Here is a 21,289-nt window from a genome sequence, read left to right as displayed (position 1 = left end):
GCATACGGCCATTGTCGTAAAAGAATGGCTAATTTACAATGTACCAAAACAGTTGCATTCGCCTCCCCAGTCACCAGACATCAACCCAATTGAACATCTTTGGGGGGAACTAAAACAGAGGATAAAAAAATACAAAAGAAAAGGCAAGAAGGATTTGAAAGCTGCCTTAGTGAAAGAGTGGAATAAATTTACATCAGCGGACACAAAAAAATTGGTGGAATCTATGCCTCGACGTTTAGAAGCTGTGATAGAAGCAAAAAGTGGACATACAAAATATTAAATGGTGCCTGAAAGTAAAAATAATCAAAATGTATGTTGACTTTTGTACCTGAACGGTTTTTCTTTTGTGTGCTTAAGATGTTATTATATGGAATTGTTATTAATAATGCAGCATATATGTTGTTTTTCATTTCCTAAAATGTCTGTTTATGTCACAGAAAGTGAATACATAATATTTTCTTTATTGATTTTGAATTTAAGTGTTATTTTTAGGGTGTATGTAGACTTTAGTGTCCGACTGTATGTAACTAGGGCTAAGAATTGTATGCCGTTACATTGAGCTTCATACGACTCTGACTTTACGTACCGGTACGTACTTGGGTTGGGGTGAGGGATTTCAGTGTGTTTTGTTCAGCAGTGAACTTTAGTTGATCGGTTACATTACGACCGAATACTGCTATTCGTAACAGGCAACATTCAACGTCTTGTAAAGAAGAATAATAGCAAGATGGCGAGGACGAAATTTGTGACTTAATTTCAAATGAGGAAACTTGTAATAATGATAGAGATTTTGAGATAAATAATGCTTGTGTAAAATATTTAAAATAGGCTCCCATTGTTTCTCCGGAAGTGGAACGACGTTTCTGTAGATATAAGGCTGTGTTTCCTAGCAACAAGCAATCATTCTCCTTTGAAAATTTGAAAATATGGTTTGTTATTCACTGCAACAATATATCAAATGGAAACTTACGTAAAACAAAAACGTAATACACCATCATATTAACAAAGCGAAATAATAAGGCTGATACTTGTCAATGTTATATTAAGTGTATTTTCTACAGACAGAATAAAACATGTCTTTAAAACAGTGCAATTTTCCTTTAAAAAAGAAAATTATGTCCTTAAGTTTTTCTTTAGCAGATAGTTGTGTTTCGAAGTCAAAGGAGTGGCTTTCAACCACCCAAATGCTGAGGACTAACTTACCGTGATGATAAGCATGAGTTCAAACGAACGAAAGACACTGCGTTAACTCACCCCAACTCTGAGACGTACTCAAAGTCAGAGGCGCACGACGCGCACTGGTAGTATAACGGCATATATTTCTCAGACCTATATATTATAACAAATGATAGTGGTCTGCTAATATTAGTTGGCACGGAGATAAATTGATGGCTGATCAGGGATTTCCGGGAATAAAACGAAACCTTTCTGTCTGTGGTATTGTTGTAGTGACACCTCATTATTGTACGAAGGAACATTAATTAACAGCTGATGAAATCGAAACAACATACAGCGTGACAAGTGTAAGAATTCATGTGTAAAGGTGTATTCAGAGGATAAAAATAGAACATATTTTAAATAAATCACCGATTAAACTTCTTCACTATGACATTATTCTGTTTCAACAAAGGTAGCCTTCAATAATACAATGTCGTAGCCTATGTTGTATAGCGTAAGTAATAATGAAACATAACCTATCATAATACGATTTACGTATAAACACTCTTCCGTGTAATGTGCAAATTAACAATGAAAGTGATTTTCTTGTGAAAATATTTGTCTAACAAAGTTTTGGTAAGTAATAATAAAAATATTTAGAGAGTACAGTCTTAATTGCTGGTCCCTCCAATCAGTGCAGGAAACTGACACACAGGGGCATCATTTTATTTTTTCTAACATTTCTAATATTAACCTGGCTATACCTTTGGATCAACGATTAAGTACAGGAAACACCGTTTGCTACCTCCTTCCACGACTGGAGTTCGAAGATACTGGCGTAATATACAAACAAATCACTTTACTAGGTATAGGAGGTAAGAAAGGTAGTTCATTCATTTAGGTAAACTAGGAAATATCGCAATTTTGAGTTTGATAATTTTCATTAGGTTTTTGTTTAATCAAAATATAGTAGAGTATTAACAGTGAGTGTTTTTACTCACGAACTGAGCTTTCCATACGGACGTATTCATTATGCAGTGTATATTATACTGTCTACAGCACATTAGCGTACACTATAGTGAATGAAGTTAAATTGAAAATAATCATAATATGGATATTTAAACACATTTTTGAAAATAGTGGCCGTTCATTTCGATACAGGCTGCAGTTTTAATGTGCATATTATCGCACTATACACTATTGTACGTAATTCCAATTACCAGGTTCGTACTTCGTATCAGTAACTCATGTTGAAATATTTGTGTATCTACTCTATAAAAGAGACCTTAAGTACTGTAAATTCAATCTTCACGTCTGCCCGATCCGAAAAGATAAAATTACTCAGACATGCTATCTACTGTCCGTCCAAGTGGTTATCTCGCAGAGTCGTAGAAAGGGAGGAAATCACGTGGCAGTTAATTACTTAACGAGGCCATTTTATTTAAGTTATCTTAAACAATTGTATGGATATAATATTACATAGACGTCCAATTCCTAACAGAAATTAATGTTCTCAGAAAAGAGCTAAAAGAGCCCAGTCACTAGCATTTACAGAGAGGCGAATAGAAGCAGGTGGGGGAAACCGGTTTGCGACGTAGACAAAATGGAAAATGATGCAATATTGAAAGCTCTTTCGTCACTGGAAAACGCGAACATATTTTTGGAACGTACTGTTTACTATGACCGTAAGGCTACTATAACTGTACGAGTATATGCGGCCTTGGTTCTGTGTGGAGGACGGTTGAACTTTATTAGTAGAAGGGGTGGGAGTGAAGTACATTAAAAGACTCAGGTACAATAAAAATTGAAAAAAAAATTAAATGATATCTATATATTACATTTACAAATATTTCGAACCCGATCAGAATAAATAAAAAAAGACGTCATGTTGTGAAATTCGAAATATTTCGACGTTTTCAAATTCCAGTCGTAATTGGTTTAATTACATTGTCTACTTCGATAAGAGTACTACGTAAATGAAGATCACTAAAAGGATAATAGTGATGATCAGACTGCGGCATACGGTCACCGATTCACGAGACTGAAGTTTGAAACGCACGGAGTATACATGACATCATGACCCATGGGGTGGGATGCACTATGATAGTACAGTTGGTTTCATAAAAAATTGTATTATCGCCTTTCTAATTCTGCTTGGCGTGGTTACTTGCAATCACCACATGTACTTGAGAGCTTGTGAGTAACAAGCATATTCCATTTATTTATGTGATTATAGGTATAAAATAGGCAATACTGAAGAATGCTGGGTTTGCAGTGAAAGACCTGCCCTTAGGCAGAACACTGAGTGAATTAATAAATGAATATGTGATTATTTATACATGCATATTTGTGTCAGTATTAATTTCGCTGTTTTATAATTCTCACTACTGAGGAATATGTCTAAAATTAAGAGCACCAAGCCTTCCCTTCAGATCTAACTTACAGAGACGTTCGGAAAGGAATATTTTCTCATTAAAGGAAAAAATATTGAATTTTGCGAATTGTTAAAAAAGTATAAAGACAAATAGAACTCTATTCTTTCAAAAGCATTGTAAAAGCAAAAGGTATATCGAAAATATTAAATTATACAGTCAAAAGTGGCCTTCAACATCAAAATCAGACGTAACATGATAAGTTGTGAATGTACCTTGTAATTCGGTGCATTGAATTGTGAAGAAATGTATTTTATGTAAGAACTGTATATTTTTTTCTTTTCTGTTCACACACAAATTATTATTTTATACTGGGTGTTCAGTTCAAAATGTGTCTTGGCTCGCTGTATGCCGTCATGTGGCTAGCTGATGAGCCTAGATAATTCAATCTTCCTACACTTCCGCAACTCAGGTGTATAATCTAAGAGGCAGAGAAGTTGGCTAGCAAGTACGGCGTTCATTCTGAAGAGTACGTGCCGATACGTACGGTAACGCCGGTAGTGGCAGGAATGTGAACTGTTTGGAAATACGTACTGTCGGGATATGGGGAGAGGGTTAAGACGATTACTTACGTATTTGTTGACATTAACTTCGACGGTCAACATGGACACGGAGCATTTGATTTGTGTTGTGGAATGTTACCGTACGCAACCGATGATAACAAATACCCTGCGTACGACTTGCCGGCGCAAAACACAGTTCGAAAGAGGTTATGGTAGCACACAGACCGTACAGACCGCCATCTGTTGCTACGACGTTCAAGTTATACCGTACACGTTCTCAAGTTCAGATTGAAGAACGCCTTAAATAATAGGCAACTTCTCTAACATATAAGCTGAAACTCGCTTCAAATCGGTGACCCAACAACAGTGACGTCATGACACACTTTGAAATGAACACCCAGTATTCTTAAACTTTGAACATTATAATGTAAATTGAAACATGTAATGTTTGGCAATTCGTTTTGCACTAGAAATGCACTGTGAACACTTATTTTGCGTTCTACTATGACTGAATGTTTACATGTTGAGGCAAGCAGTAACTCAAACTTCCACTCCTCTCGATTTACACAACAAAGTGGCCAGTGCGTTCGTAACCTGCGTCGCAGTCTGGTGACGATGACGATAATATTACTTCTACCTATGATTATGTTATGCTTATGTCTAATTTTACTTCGTAAGGTAAGAGGATTGCAAAGTCTGTCTAACTAATTCTGCTGTAATGAAACTTTTTTCACATGTGCACTAACGCAAATAATATTCCCCCTTTCAATTGAGAATTTTTAAATAAGCTGCATATAGCTCCTATTTATTTACTGAAAGTAACATTCAATGGTAATATCGCACATTTCTTCAAATTAACTATCAAAACGTTTAAACACCAACTGAAACGATTCGTATCCTAACCTATGAAAACTTACAAATACTGCCACGGCAAGGCGCCACTAGTATTACCGCACATGCACAGTGCCTGGAGGTGAACTGAAGTGTGGGAGAGTGGGTGAATGGGTAAACGGACGGGACCAACCGGCAGGCAGACAGATTATACAGGACAGAAATATATACAGACAGACAGATATAGATGGATATATAGATAGGTAGGTCGGTAAGTAGGTGGGTAGGTACGTAGGTAGGTAGCTATACGGAGGGGGGGATAGATAGATAGATAGATAGATAGATAGATAGATAGATAGATAGATAGGTAGGTAGGTAGGTAGGTAGGTAGGTAGGTAGGTAGGTAGGTAGGTAGGTAGGTAGGTAGGTAGGTAGGTAGGTAGGTAGGTAGGTAGGTAGGTAGGTAGGTAGGTAGGTAGGTAGGTAGGTAGGTAGGTAGGTAGATAGATAGATAGATAGATAGATAGATAGATAGATAGATAGATAGATAGATAGATAGATAGATAGATAGATAGATAGATAGATAGATAGATAGATAGATAGATAGATAGATAGATAGATAGATAGATAGATAGATAGATAGATAGATAGATAGATAGATAGATAGATAGATAGATAGATAGATAGATAGATAGATAGATAGATAGATAGATAGATAGATAGATAGATAGATAGATAGATAGATAGATAGATAGATAGATAGATAGATAGATAGATAGATAGATAGATAGATAGATAGATAGATAGATAGATAGATAGATAGATAGATAGATAGATAGATAGATAGATAGATAGATAGATAGATAGATAGATAGATAGATAGATAGATAGATAGATAGATAGATAGATAGATAGATAGATAGATAGATAGATAGATAGATAGATAGATAGATAGATAGATAGATAGATAGATAGATAGATAGATAGATAGATAGATAGATAGATAGATAGATAGATAGATAGATAGATAGATAGATAGATAGATAGATAGATAGATAGATAGATAGATAGATAGATAGATAGGCAGGCAGGTCCTGGTACGTAATGTATAAATAATATGCCTGATATACGTATAAATAATTAAAATATATAAATACGAACAGAGATAGGAAAATAATTACATTTTTATTACTCTGTGTCGGTGAATTATTTGTCTCACATTTTATCTTTGGAGTTGATTAAACGAGTTTTAATAAAGTAAGAATTATCAGTCACAGAATTACCCCATTACAAATTGTTATAGAAACTGAAAAGATAAGAAGCGTCAATCTTGCTGAAAAATAAAGAACTAAGATACTTTTATCTTAATAGAGACACGCCACATGTATCTTTTCGTATCAATATCTTGGATGCATTTCGATAGCTGACCATAGTTTTCCAATCTTAGTATTAGAGAAGCTAGCAAATCGAAGCACTACAAAGAAATGTATACACATCACGTATTACGTAGAGTTGTAATGTGTAGTACATGGCAAAGTTCTTATGCGTTTCTGAAGGAAGTGGAGATATCAGGCTGTTTGGGGCTCCCGTCACTGTTACGTCATAATCGTATGGATGTTTTCTAATTGGATGCAAATCACTGACGCAGTAGAGTTTCTTGTGTCTGTTAGTTCTGTAGGACTCCCGTTCATCAATTTTACACTGTCTTTGTCAGGCGCAACATCAGCAAGACAGTGGCTTACAGCAGAAGTGACATATGTACAAATGTTATAGCGGAAACAAATACAGTCTCTTTCCAACGAAGAAATTATTTGCGTACTAAATTTATATTAGAAACGAAGTATTGAACAAAATTACTTCTTTTATTATTATTATTGTTATTATTATTATTATTATTATTATTATTATTATTATTATTATTATTATTATTATTATTTGGACTATAATTTCGTGGTAGTGGATCAGTGGTACAGTACGCACTTTGTGATTGAGGACACGTGTTCGATTCTCGGTTGGTTAATGAAGAAATTTATCTTCATACCACAGGACTAGGTTTGTGTCTTTTGATAGTCCTGTGATAGCTCGGCAGTGGCCCTGCGCCGTGCTGACCCTTATATTGTGGAGATGTCTAAACGTGAGCGTTCATACTTGTGTGTAGCAAGCTCGCGTTCTGGAACAGTTCCTACAGGTAACAATTTTATAGAGAACTACAATGTAACAAAAAATTCAACAAACTAAACAATTTCATACAGAAATTACAAAAAAGAAAATCAAATTAAGAACAGAATATCAATGAACGTTTTGATATTACGAAAAAGAAAGAGAATGAAATGAATACTAAAAATTTGCTCAATTTCATTCTTCAATTTATCAAAATTAAAATATGTAGATCTATATTTTTTAATAATATGGAAATGTATAACGTTAACCCCTAATGCGGATTCATTCATTCATTTAGTGTTCTGCCCAAGGGCAGGTCTTTCACTGCAAACCTAGCTTTCTCCAATGCGGATACCGATTTAAATTAAACATTGAATGTGATCATAATGCAAAATAAAACAATATAATGTGTTAAGACTATTAGCTAGTAGCTTATTCTACTAACCTCATACCAAAATTAAAATTCGGAAATATTTCCACCATTGCTACATAAAAGAAAGAATACATTTTCAACACAGTAATGAAAAGAAAAATTCTGACTTAAAAATCAACTGTTTAGTTGAATCGGTCATGTTAATAACAGTGATAAAAATAATCTTTTAGCCGAAAAAGAACACACATAGATGTCACAGGCTTCGTCTATTCATATATTCCATATTAGAACAAGACGTTCTTCATCTGTTAAAGAACTTTTAGATAGAGTCACATTGAAGCGTTCATTTGGAAAACGAGTATTCTCCTATAGTTAACCCGTTTTCAAAATCGCCCGTGTGATGCATGCGCGGACTGCTACCAGTCGCACAGCTGATTCTCCCACCATGCTTCTGTTTTGGCTCATGCAGCGGGCTGGCTTATCGCTAGCTAACTAGCAATCATCTGCATGTATTAGTCGTGAGCGACTATTATTACTTAAAGATTAGGAATAAATGTCATAGTGACATGAAATGAAAATCAGCCGTTTCACGGAGAATTTTAAGTGATTATTGTAACAAAATCCACCAATTTATTGAAAATATTCCTGTGAAACAAGACCATTATTCAAATATCATAATAAAAATAATAATAATAATAATAATAATAATAATAATAATAAATAATAATAATAATATATATTTAATACTATACACTTGAGATACATTAGGCATTGCAGCCCGAAAGAGCACAAGGTCGTGCTCGGGCGCTGTTCAGATCAGTTATACAAAATATATCACAAAATTAAGAGAGTTTATTGAGCACAATAACATTAATAAATGGTAAAATAATACAGTATGCAATAATAGGGTCTATATACAAATAGAAAATACAAAAGTACATGAATATTAGAGTATCAATTTTTAACTCAATTAGCTTAAACAATTAAATAATTAATCTGATTTGTTTCTTAAATTTATGTGTGTTAAGTTTACTTAGCTCAGGGTAAGCTCTAATTAATGTATTATATATTTTGGGTCCAAAATTTCTGCTGTGTTTTAATCCAGCAGTTGTGTGGCATTTGGGAGTATTTAGAAAGAAACTGTAGTTCTGTCTCGTATGATATTCATGAGGATCAAATTTAAATTTATTGTGGTTTTTATGGAAGTAAATCAGCAATGTTTGTTTATAAATTTGTTCTAGATTTGATACGCCAAATTCCTGAAATATTAATTTTGTTGGGTAATCAAAAGGTTTATATAGACAAATTTTGATAATTCTATTTTGAAGCAAATTTAAAGGGTGGAGAGTCGATTTTGCCATTCCTCCCCAACCTAATATACCATACTGAATTATTGATTGAAACAGAGCTAAGTACACAGTACGCAGAACATAAACAGGTAAATAAGAGCGTAGAATGGAAAATTTGTGGATTGTTTTACGCAATCTGTTACACAGAAAGGAGATATGCTTGTCCCATTTTAAATGTTGTTCAATAATAATGCCTAATAATTTAACTTGTGAGGATATACTCAAAGCGTTACATGAGCAAGTAGGTAGGTTACATCATGCAGTGTCTCATTGTTGTGCTCAATATCATGATAATTTACAAATTATTCTTAAAGAAGCAATCAGAATGTGAAATGATTGTAAGATGTATTTTTTTCTGATGCATTTCAACGAAGATTTCCATTTGTATTTTGATTGTCTCCAGATACATATGTTCAAAATATGAAGAGCTTGGAACCGAAATAAAACACCCTCCTCATAATGAGTATGCAAAGCGATCTGCGATTGCTGAACATCCTAATTCATAAGCGAAGAGCTAACAAATTTTTCAACAAAACAGACTCAGTCAGATCATTATGCAGAAAAAAGGGAAAGAAGTAGCAGCATTATGCTTTGATTACATTCTTACCAGTTCAAGAGCTATTTTATTACCGGCAGTCCTGGATCAACGAGTTCCGCATCCATAACTTCAAAACCAAGAAAGCTACATTTTACTCTTACCAGGAAGAAGAAGGCCATAATGACCCTAATGAAATATGCACTTTCTTGAATGACTATGTGGAAGAAAACAACCGTGCCTATCAAGAAAAACTTTCTAGCAATACCAAGAAAACTAAAAGACATCAGGAGCTCCTCTATCAGTAAGTTACATCCCAGTCAACTACAAACACTTCCACAATAAAATCAATGTGTGACCCACAACTACAATGGATTGACCACTGTGGAGTAACGGTTAGGATGTCTGACCATGAAACGAGAGGGTCCGGGTTCAAATTACTGGTTGAGTTTTTTTCGAGATTTTCCCTCAACAAATTGAAGCAGAATTGCGGGATAACTTTTGGCGTTGGACCTCGGACTTACTTCGCTATCATAATTACACTTCTCTCTTTCATAATCATTATCATCATCATTATAATAATCATCTCTATTTCTTTTCCATATTCCGGGCTTTCTCCGATATAGTGTCGGCTGTAGACAGCCACGGAAATGATACGCCATGGTATGTGGTCATTAGTTGCTAGTGGTAGTGGTAGTGCTACATACCGTGAACTCTTTAATGAGCTCTTAGTAGCTCGTGCGACCGAGGTTGAGGGACAGCAGTGTTGCCTATGCGGAAAGATAAAGGCATTGTGCAGGCTGTAGAGGAGTTAAGAGGCGCTACCAGGGAGTCTTGTAGCCTGTGAAACCTTACAACATCCACACCATTCCATTCCAGGCAGTATAATGGGTCCATCTACAGCAGCGCTCAGAAGTGTTTTGTAGTTAGGATTTTATGTTGTCAGTACTGTTTGCATGCAGTTACAACAACGCAAAGCACACATCTGTGTCATTCTATGAGTAGCGACACATTGATGTGGTTACGTATCTAGGAAACAGGTAAGTTCATAGAATAACAATATAAATGTAGTCTATATTCCATTAGCTTATAAATATTTTGTGGTTTGATTTGGTAACTTGGTATACATAAAATATTGGCGTTTAGGTGTTTAGACAGTGCTTGTGAATTTGTGCAGATCATTGCAAGCATGCCAAAACAAAAGGAATACTCTGTGGATGTGAAACAAGTTCTTTAAAACGCCTTGGAGAAGGAAAAATCGCAGTCTAACGTTGCTAAATATTTTGGTATATCACAACTCATAAGTGTTGGAGTCGCCGGAAAAAAAATAAGGGTCAGTAGACAATAGGCCAAGGTCTGGTCGTCCTCGAAAATCAACAGTGAGGAAGGAAAGAATTATTTGTAAGCAGTTGGTTGTTGATCCACGAAAATCGGCTAGACAAATTAGGGATGATCTATAGCAGCACCATGGACTGAACCTACTTGTCTCTACTGCGAAACGTCGCCTAGTAGCTGGTGATTAAAATGGTAGACAACCAACACGAAAACCACTCATAAGTCCAAAAAAATACGAAGGCCAGGAGTTTACAAAAATGTATCAAAAATGGAATACTGCAGACTGGTATATGGTGTTATGGAGTGATGAGAGTAAATGTAATTTATTTTCTTCTGATGATGTGCAGTACGTACGTCGACAAGAAAAAAGAGACAACAAAAATATCATGTACCGACCATTAAGCACGATAATGGTTTGAGGATGTTTTTCTAGAAGTAGAGTTGATCCTCTAGACCAAATAGAAGGGGATATGGATCGTTTCATGAATATTGACATTTTAAAAAAGAGTATGGTTCCACATTGGGAAGAAGAATACGCCACGTAATTGGATTTTTCAGCGGGACAATAATCCAAAACAACTTCCAAACATAAAAAATTATTTGCAGATAAAAAAATCAAACTTTTGGATTGGCAAAGCCAGAGTCCGGATCTTAGCCATATTGAACATCTCTGGGATGAATTGGATCGACGTGTTCGTCGTAGAAGATACTCAAATAAAGATCAGTTCTTTGCTGCCTTATTGGAAGTAATGTCACAACTTCCACTCGAGCAATTGCAAAATCTTGTGGATTCAATGCCAGACAGATGTGCAGCTGTGATCAAAGCTCGATGGTAAACAACAAAATACTGATTTTTTTCAGAGTCCAGAATATTTTTGTTTTATTATTACATACTTGGACTTACAAATTACTTTTGATCCAGAAGAATTTTGAATTATTCTTTATGCAAGATAACTATGTTTAAACTAAATGTATTTTCGTACTAAATGTATTAGAAATACATACTGTTACTATCCACTGGCATTTTTTTCTATTCAATACTTATCTTTATGTAATTGTGACATATGCTTTCTACAAAATACTTATGAGCGCCACTGTAAGTGGCTTACTTGCGAGGGCAATCCCTAGCGCTTGACATTTCCCTTAAGGGTGATAAATAGATTGACAACTATAATGGACAAAGCTTTCATGAAGAACTGTAGCTTTCCTCACATTTATTTTGTCTATTATACGTTATTTCTGGAAGGTTTTGCAATGCTATTTGTGTTTTTTCAACTCAGTTTTCCTAAAAGTATAAGTTTCATTAATAAATGTGGACTTAATCTTTCAAAAACCTAGATTCGTTTGAAAACGGGTCATCTCCACGAAAGAAAAATAATTTTCCTGGGCATCCAGTATGACCAACAATGATTATGTAGAATTTTTATATCACTTCTACTGTCCTTTAATGATGCAAAATTACTGTTTTAATTTCCGGGCATTATAAAGGACTTAAAATAGCTTTTCGCATCTCCTGCAAATTTTAAGAAAGTGGAGGTGACTCCTTCCAAAAACGTCGATTCAGTTGTATCCCCTTGTATCCCTCTTATTATACCGTCTTGAAAAAGAAACTTTGACTAAAAGAAAGCTCAAAGAGTACAAACTGCAGACATGCGGCTGCTCAAGCTCTTCGCAGCCTACTAGTTATATGAATTCTGTGAATAAAATAGGAATTAATATAAAATGTTCTGAATTTGTGACATATAGTTTTCAAAGTCATATTAAAAAAAACTGGGTATGATATAAGTGAGTGTACAGCGGTCAAGGGGTAAAAAATCTTCCAATATAAATTAAATTATACATTATTATTATATCAGAAAGAGGAAAAGGAATGATATATTCGTTGGGTTTTACTGTGTTCATAGTTTGATTTTTCTATTATTTTATTTGTATTTCTGGCGGTATGGTAGAGAAGGCCTAATGGCCTTAACCCTTTCTTACCTATAGTTACCATATGGCAATAATTAACTTTATAGCATTTATATACTTGTGTGTTACATATGAAGGTAAATTTTGCTGGATAACTTCTATTTCAATACATTTTCATCAATATACGTAGTTTTGTTTCAAATGTTGCCACTCCCGTAACTCGGTCACTGAATTGGTCCTAATAGGCTACAGCCATTTGTTTCAAGGTGGATTGCTTGTAAATTTAATTTGGGTTAGAAAGGGTTAACTACACCAGGATAAATAAATAAAAACAAATAAATATATAAATTAAAAAAAAACATTGAACGTCGGGCACATGATGACATGTTTCCTTTTCGGTGCCTGATTTGCAACTGTTTTAAATTGATTTAACATTGGCAGGCATTTCGCTAAGGAGTTCATCAATTCATGTAAGTGACGTTAAGTAAAGATTAATGTTAGCTTAATAAAGACAATTCGTTTTGGTTGTCTATAATTAGGTTTCAGAGATTTCCGAAAACGTAATAAGCAGTTTAATTAAAAATAGAAGCAGAAAGAAAAACCCGTGGAACGCCGGGCGCTTTCAGCTAGTGTGATCATAAAGGAGAAACATGCGTAATAAACCAGCTATATATTACATACGTTACTGAATTCATAAACAACTACAGGAAAGAATGACACGATGACGTAGTGAGATGCCCGTGGACATTTACAAAACTAAATGAAATTACAAACATTGTATGGAGATGTGGAGAAATGAGCATTTATGTGGCGTAGGCTAACCTACTGGTTACTGCGATGAACTATTGAACCTGCAGTTTCGGAATTATGAGCGTGGTTCATGATCTGAGGGTATGGATTCAAATCCCACTCAAGCCCATTACTTGGTTTGGTTTTCCGAAATTTAAGACGCATGTTGGATAATTCTGTGATGAATCTTTGGATTAATCTCTCCACATACTCTTTCCCTATCACTAATCTCATACACGCTAGTTAATCTCAAAGGTGCTAAGTAGCCGATACAAAAGAAATAATAAACTGTATTTCCCTAGTGGAGGTAATGTATTTACGCAGATTCAGCGAGTAGATCTAAACAAACATACAATCCTGAATAATTCTTATATGACCAACAACATAGGGTTGCCATGTTTTGGCGCTTAACATGACGAAGAGTCACTTTGAATGAATTTTTCGTGCTATCTGCAAAAATGAAATCTGTTTTCGTCAAGCAGCCTTTATGTAATTACTTAAGTTCCCTATATTTAAATTTCGCTAGTAATATTACACTGCAATCAATATAATCTATTCTAAAGTGATTGAACACGATCGACTGTGAAACAATCGATAATTATCAGAAGTACACAGAAGCGTTACAGTTATATGATAATAATTTTAAAGTGAAATTTATGTGACCCATGAAGAACGAATGTCTTGGACAGGATTTAAGGATGTGGTTGACAATTGAAGAGTCCACTGCAAGAGTGATGGATGTCACTTTCTTGTCGAAAATGAACCAAGACTGTCAATGCATAGCTTAAGACATATAGAATGTACATACAGAGTTATATGGCTTAACACTGATAATCATTGTCCCGTAATGATCGGAAAATCACAGTTAAGCTTTGAGCGCTAAGAATTTCAAACTTTCCATTGCTTCTCCTGAAAAATATATTCCAAATGACATCCATCACTCTTGCAGTGGACTCTTCTATTTCTTGGGGTATGGGAAACACCCAGATTTCAAAAACATTGTAGAAAATATGTTGGTAGCTACGAAAAATTTAGGATTCAATAAGAGCATTAAAATCCATTTCCTTCATAGCCATCTTGACTTCTTCCCTGATTGTCTTGAAGATTATAGCGAAGAACACGGTGAAAGGGTTTCTAAAGACATGAAAGAACTAGAAAAGCGTTATCAAGGCAGGTGGGATAAAGTGATTATGGTTGACTACAGTTGTCCTATGAATAGAAACAATGTGAAGCTGTAACATAGAAGACAACTCGAAGACAGAACTTCCAGATGAAGAGGAAGCGGTATTGAAAAATGAAGTGTCTGAATGATATACTTGGAATGAGCTGAACCTAAATTGTGAATTTGAACAAGATAGTGCTATTTGATTTTATTTACTGTATAGACAATTTCAAAGATTACTTGATTTATGTATTTAAATATGTTAATATTGTATGATGGAGAAGTAAATAGGACAATTCTTCAGATCATTATACAAATTTTTTTCATAAGTGATAGGCAAAATATGACTTCGGATCCTTCAACACTAGCCAACAATTAATCGAAATCAACCTTCGCTATTAAAAGCCTTGAAGCAAAATTGAATTTCGCATCCATGTGTAATTAATTAATAAATTCGGTCTAAAGATTTGTAATTTACGCTTCATTTGGTAATAGCGCAGATGAACTGAACCTCAGGTGAAATTACCCCACGGACTGTATATTGGAAGGAGCCTGCCGACCATGGATATAAACAAAACAGTACGATTTAAAATTGCGTACACACATTCATACAGAAAGTATTATTGAAAGTAAGGATTTCAGGTAACTGAACTCCTGACTTATGAACCATTTCCCATTCTAAACTCTACTGCAATGTTGCCAAATCTCCTTACGCGTCTACTGCGGTGACTGAGTGGTCAGACCTTCTGCGTGTCACGAAGGTGGTCCCGGTCAAGCCTGGGGTTTTTTCTTTGAAAAATCCATAGTGACACTTGTGACGGACAAGTTTTCAGCTGAGGTTTTTCTCGGGGTTCTCCCCTTTCTTCCCATATTAGGCATCTACATCATTCCGTTACCATTTCTCCATTTCGTCACCATTCCATAACATTCTCCGCACGCCACCTGGCGACACACAGACCTTAGGACAAGTGGCGTTGCCTGCTCGAAAACTGGGTACCTACGCAGCGAACCTTAATGTAGTCAGCTAGTGTGAGTTTTAGAATGCTAAATTGAATAGTCTGCTCTATTCAAAGTCAGTGTTACCAACCAAGGAACAAGAAATCCCCCTCTGTATCATATTAAAAATGTCCCTGAAATTCAGAGGAAACCCCTAACTTTTTTAATTTGTACTTGGAAATAGGCAACATAAAAATTAGCAAATGTGATTATACATACATGCACAATTGAATAGAAAAAGTATTCACATTGGCAAGCAATAGATTAAAATACTCACAGTACAATCCTGTTTGTCCTTGCACTGGAAGACGATTTCTTGAGAATTTGATTTTTAAGTGTTTGCGTTTACATTAAATTTCTTGAAAATTTGATTTTTAAGTGTTTGCTTTTACCTTAGTTGCACACTGTGTTCAAATATGGCATTCAAGGAAAAAAGGAAGATATATTCTAAAATATTCAATGCGCTGGGAGAGACATGCATTGTTGAAAGGTAAGTTAATATTTTGTATCGACTTATGTTACATAGTTGATATTTAAGCGTGGTAGTACAAAAAATAATTATTTAATTTCTAATGTGCATGGATTTTTAATTATTAATATAAGATATTGATTCCAACGGTACATATCTTTGAAATTGCTTTATAAATAAACTGATAGGTCTAAAAATAGTAATATAAACACACATTATTTTATATTAATGGTTTAATTTCTTTGGATTTCCCATAATTCGTACTTGCATTACGAAATGGTTGCTCCTTATCCATCGGGAAAACAGTGTGTTGCACTTTTCAAGTATTGCTGAAGTACTGAAAGTGCGTAACACTTGGATCTTGCTGAGTGCCGACCTTTACTAGGGCAAGCGGACAGTTTCAAACTAAAAATGTTATACTTAGCTCACGTGACTGGCAATTATTACGTATAATATTTTATATAAATTGAAAAATAATTAAGAAAACATAGTTGTAAAATATGAAAATCAGTTGCATCAAAATCATAAATTTAGATTGGGGAACCTGTTTAACTGGATTTTACTGTTGGCAGTATTGTCGTGTAGGCCGTGACTTAAGTAAGATAAGTAGTGATGAGATAAACTGCTCTTTTGTGATCACTGTTCGACCTGTGATTCCTCACTTATGATCACGGTGTTCTTAGACAGTGATAAACAGTGATTGAACTGCGAACTTATTCGAGGTGAACACTCAAGAGTTCATTCTTCCCCGCTCGTCACAGCGTCTCACTGCGATGTTTCAGTGCTCTCCATATTTCGCACATGTAGGTGAGAGCGAGAAAATGTTGAGGTTACGTGATTGTACTTCACAGAAGTCAAATGTAAGAACAATACTGAGATGTAAATACAGGCGTTTCATCATTTTAAAAACAGATTAAAGATTTGAAAGTTAGTATTTATTTATTTACTTATTCATTTATCTAATTATTTATTCATTCATTTAATCTAATGCTATAGACTAGTGATGTCAAAGCAAGCGCATGTTTCTGACCTTGACGTCGTGCGCGGGCAGTAAGCGCTAAGTATGGAAAGAAGAAGGGTTGTGTACATGAATAAGCAACCTGTTGGATTAAGAAAACAGTGGTGCACAAACTTCAAATGGAACGTGAGATTTTATGTCCTTATTTTTATATGGCTTCTTTCTGTTTAATATTATCTATATTGCCTGTAAAACAAAAGTACTAACAATGATTTCTTAATATTGCACTTGTGTTTTAAATCTTAATAACATAATAGAGAGTTAAGAAGGAATATTCACTTAAATTCCATAGTAGTATAATATTATACTGTATTAAGTGAATGAAACACATGATTCATAAACAATGTGATATTCCAAAGAAAGAGATTGAGTATGACATGGTAAGTTGGAATTTATATTGATGGTATTTTTAGCCTTACAAAAGTAATCAATAAACTAATCAAAACAATATCACAGTACAAAGCAAAGTTACCTAGGTACTGTATCTGTTTTAAGTGTAACTAATATTACATAACAAAACTTTTATCACATTATGCTTTTAAGGTGATATTTGTGAGCAACTTCCTATCATCAGAATATTAAATTATTTTCTCGAAATCTGCTGAAGCTATAAAGCTGACATTTTTACAACACATGGGCACGTATCTTTTTCTTATAATGTAACAGTAGTTGCTTTGTTAATTCATTTCCTTACAAACATTTTCCATGCGAATATTTTCAAAATTTTCAATACACTATTTTCAGTATTACGTAAGCTTATATACGGTATATTAGATTTACGAAAATATTCTGTAAGGCTACTAAATAAATAGGCCTATACCTGAAAATTTCACTTTTCTATACGAAAAGTTGAGAAAATATTTCTTTTGAATAAAAAAATCAAACTTGTGAAAAATGAGCATTAAAATTAAAACTTACATTCTTATAATGCACTTATACTTCTCCGACAAATCTAAAAATTAACATGGATACAGTTTTAATAAGTTCTCTTCCCTTTATCTATGGAATCAGTGCTGGCCATCCCTGAATATAGCTCGACCAAGCGGCATATACCACATCTTTTGTCTGTCTCTTTCCTTTCCGCTGTAAAGCGATCAGGCTCTCCTGGGCTCTAAAGCGCGCGCTTCCTCCTGTGGGCATCAATTGACATGCCTGCTATAAACAAACTGAACATTTTTCGTCTGGGTACCCAATATAATGATTTCCATTTGATTTTGTCTACTATTGCTGAAGTGAAATATTAAAAGGGAAAAAATGGAAAATTAGTAATTTTGACATTGTGTGTATGCGTTTGTGTGAATTGACACATCACTCAGAAGATGAATGGAACATTGTTATTTTTAATCATTGTCATATTTCGTAAAATTGTGTTATTATTGTAATTTTACTGGTTGATTAGTGTAGCCAATTAATAATGTCACTGCTTAAAATAATGGAATCAATTAAGCAATGTAAAAACCTGCCAGATTTTCGGCTGTCGGCTAACAATAGTATATTTTCCGGCTTTAAGAAATTGAAATCTGCCAGGATCTGCCTGAAATATACTGAGTTGGCTACACTGAATGTATTGTTAAAATCGAGCGCTTCCAGTTCCCAGTGTTGTCACTAGATAGCATAAGCACAACAATGATAGAGAACATGAACTGTTCAGCTGGTGAGCAGTTTAGCTCTCGAAATGTGATCACTGTTTAAAGAGCTGTTTAATCACAGGTGTGATCGTGATTTTTCTATCACAGTGATAAAATCACAGGTCAGTGATTTTCTGCTCATCACTAAAGACAAGGACAACACGTGTGTAACGCGACGACGAGCGACAGAGAGAGCGTCATGATATAAGCACAGTCTAGTATATACAGTCGCGAAGCTCAATACGTAGTAAATATGCAAACATTAGATAGTTGCTCACCACTAGGATCGCTAATATCGCCTCATTACAGGTAATGCAAAATAGTACCGTCACAGTCTATTGTTTATAGCACCCTCAAAACTCAAGCTTCGTGACTGTATATAGTAGACTGTGATATAAGTAATAAAATCAAGTGAGGAAATATGCTTGCGAGATACGATAACGGCCGAAGAGAGGATTCATGATCGTGATATTCATTATTCAATTACACAACACAGTAGTTTCACTATAATTAATTTAAGAAATAGATCCTAATGACGTAGTTTAGAAGAAACATCCGAAAAGCCTCTGTAAAATTTGTCTTTTCTCTGAAAATACCTCTAACATTTTTATTCCCCCTAACCTCCCCCTGTAAAGGTTTTTTTCACTCCCCAAGTTGACAACACTGTTCAAAGTGTCGTTGACACAAATACATATATTTATACCGGTATGCCATTACCAGTAATGCAGTGAGGCTTGTATTGTTGTGCCAATGTAGTGGCTATCGAGTTGTTACACTGAAATATTGGATAAATTAATTATTATGCTTTGGGCTTAATTTAATATTTATCAATGTTTCAGTAAGATTTAATAGTGTATTCACTTCCGTATATACAACTCTATTAGTCAACACAGAGATGAACCCATTTATTCATGCGATTATTTCTGTGATGCAACTGGGATCAGATTAAAATAAATGTTATTACGTGTAGTGCACTGTTGCATGGTTGAATGACGAATTCAGATATAATTTATCACGCATAAACACTGTTAGGATAGATTTCCCTGTTATGATTTATCGTCTCTTGTTATTATCAAAGAATTGCTTCTTTCAGTTGGTCCACGATGGTCTAGTACTCTGGTTACTGGTTTAAAACCTTACTAATTATGATGAATTTATAGACGAAAAATTTCACAAAAGGAACTTCTTTTGCATAAGGAAGTGAAACCGTTATCACTATGTGGTATGCTGTATATCATAATTATTTAATTATTTAGGATGCAGGGTTTTTAACAATTATTATAGGTACAGAGATGAGTAGAGGATAACAAGCGAAAAATTCTTGATAAACATAAGTCCGAAAACCAGCCATCTCCGAAATCTATCGGGTTTTATTAGATCTCGTCAACAGGTGCTCTGAGGTAACACGAAGTCCTATTTACTATGGAGGAAGAGAGCGTTGTAATTTGTGCTCAGTATGACCACCGTTCGTGATAAACCAGGCATCATCATTTTCCTCATCGAAATTCATACACGTTCGAATGTTTCTAGCGTGGAATTAATACGTTGAAAACAACTGACAATGCGTTCTCTAAGCTTGTTTTCACTATCAGTAGGGCTCAAATAAAAAACATCTCAAATATACCAACAATAGTAAATTATTTAAATCGGGGGACCTGGGAGACCAAGCTCTCGGTAAGCCACGACCAATACACCTGTTATGGAAGCTTGTGCTTAAGAATTATCGGACATTCAAATGATAGTTAACCGATACTCTGTCATGCATGTAGCACAGCAGTTGGTTTTCCCAAAGAGAAACATCATCCAAAAGATAGCGTTGCTTATGTTGCAAAAATGGGAGTACGCACGGCTATTAAGTCTCCCAGATAAGAGATGAGGTTAAGACAACCGACCACCTACGACACCTGCATTGCCGCCGATGTGTCCTCGGCCTCCACAAAGGCCTTTTTCCCTCCGGCCTACCAACTAACACTCTATATGTATTTTCTTGATTCGCCCATACTCAATTATGAAACACCTGGTATTAATAAATTTTAGAACATCGTCTAAACTTAATGCCTTGATTCGCTTTTTAACACGTTTTCAGTAATATATTTGCTTTGTCTTCTTCTTCTTTTTTGTGTCTTTATTAGTTTTTATATCAAAACTACTTGTAGTTAGATAAATGTTTATTTCCATGTTATGTTGAACACTACATTATTGTAAAAGTTACAGAAACACATATGTAATTATTAAATGTTTTTCATTTATATTTACAAAAGCAAACTAACGATATTTACATTTAATTATATTAAAAAAAATAATTGTGTAATAAATGAAGGGGATACAGTACTGGCAGAAGACATTCAACGCACAGTTACTGTATGTTCACTTCTACAGGGACATCATTTTATTTTTATTTCAATTTTTATTGTACCTGAATTTTTGAATGTACTTCACTCCCACCCCTTCTACTAATGAAGTTCAACCGTCCTCCACACTGATCCAAGACCGCATATACAGTCATGGTAGGGTAATAGTAAACAGTACGTTCCAAAAATATGTTCGAGTTTTCCAGTGACCAAAGAGCTTTCAATATTGAATCATTTTCGCACAGGTACTGTCGTCCATTTGCCTACGTCGTATCCCGGTCTCCCCCACCAG

This window comes from Periplaneta americana, chromosome 12 (genome assembly GCF_040183065.1).
Source record: "Periplaneta americana isolate PAMFEO1 chromosome 12, P.americana_PAMFEO1_priV1, whole genome shotgun sequence".
In the NCBI taxonomy this organism is placed as follows: domain Eukaryota; kingdom Metazoa; phylum Arthropoda; class Insecta; order Blattodea; family Blattidae; genus Periplaneta; species Periplaneta americana.
The sequence above is the reverse complement of the archived record's forward strand: the minus strand, read 5'-3'. Positions refer to the sequence as shown.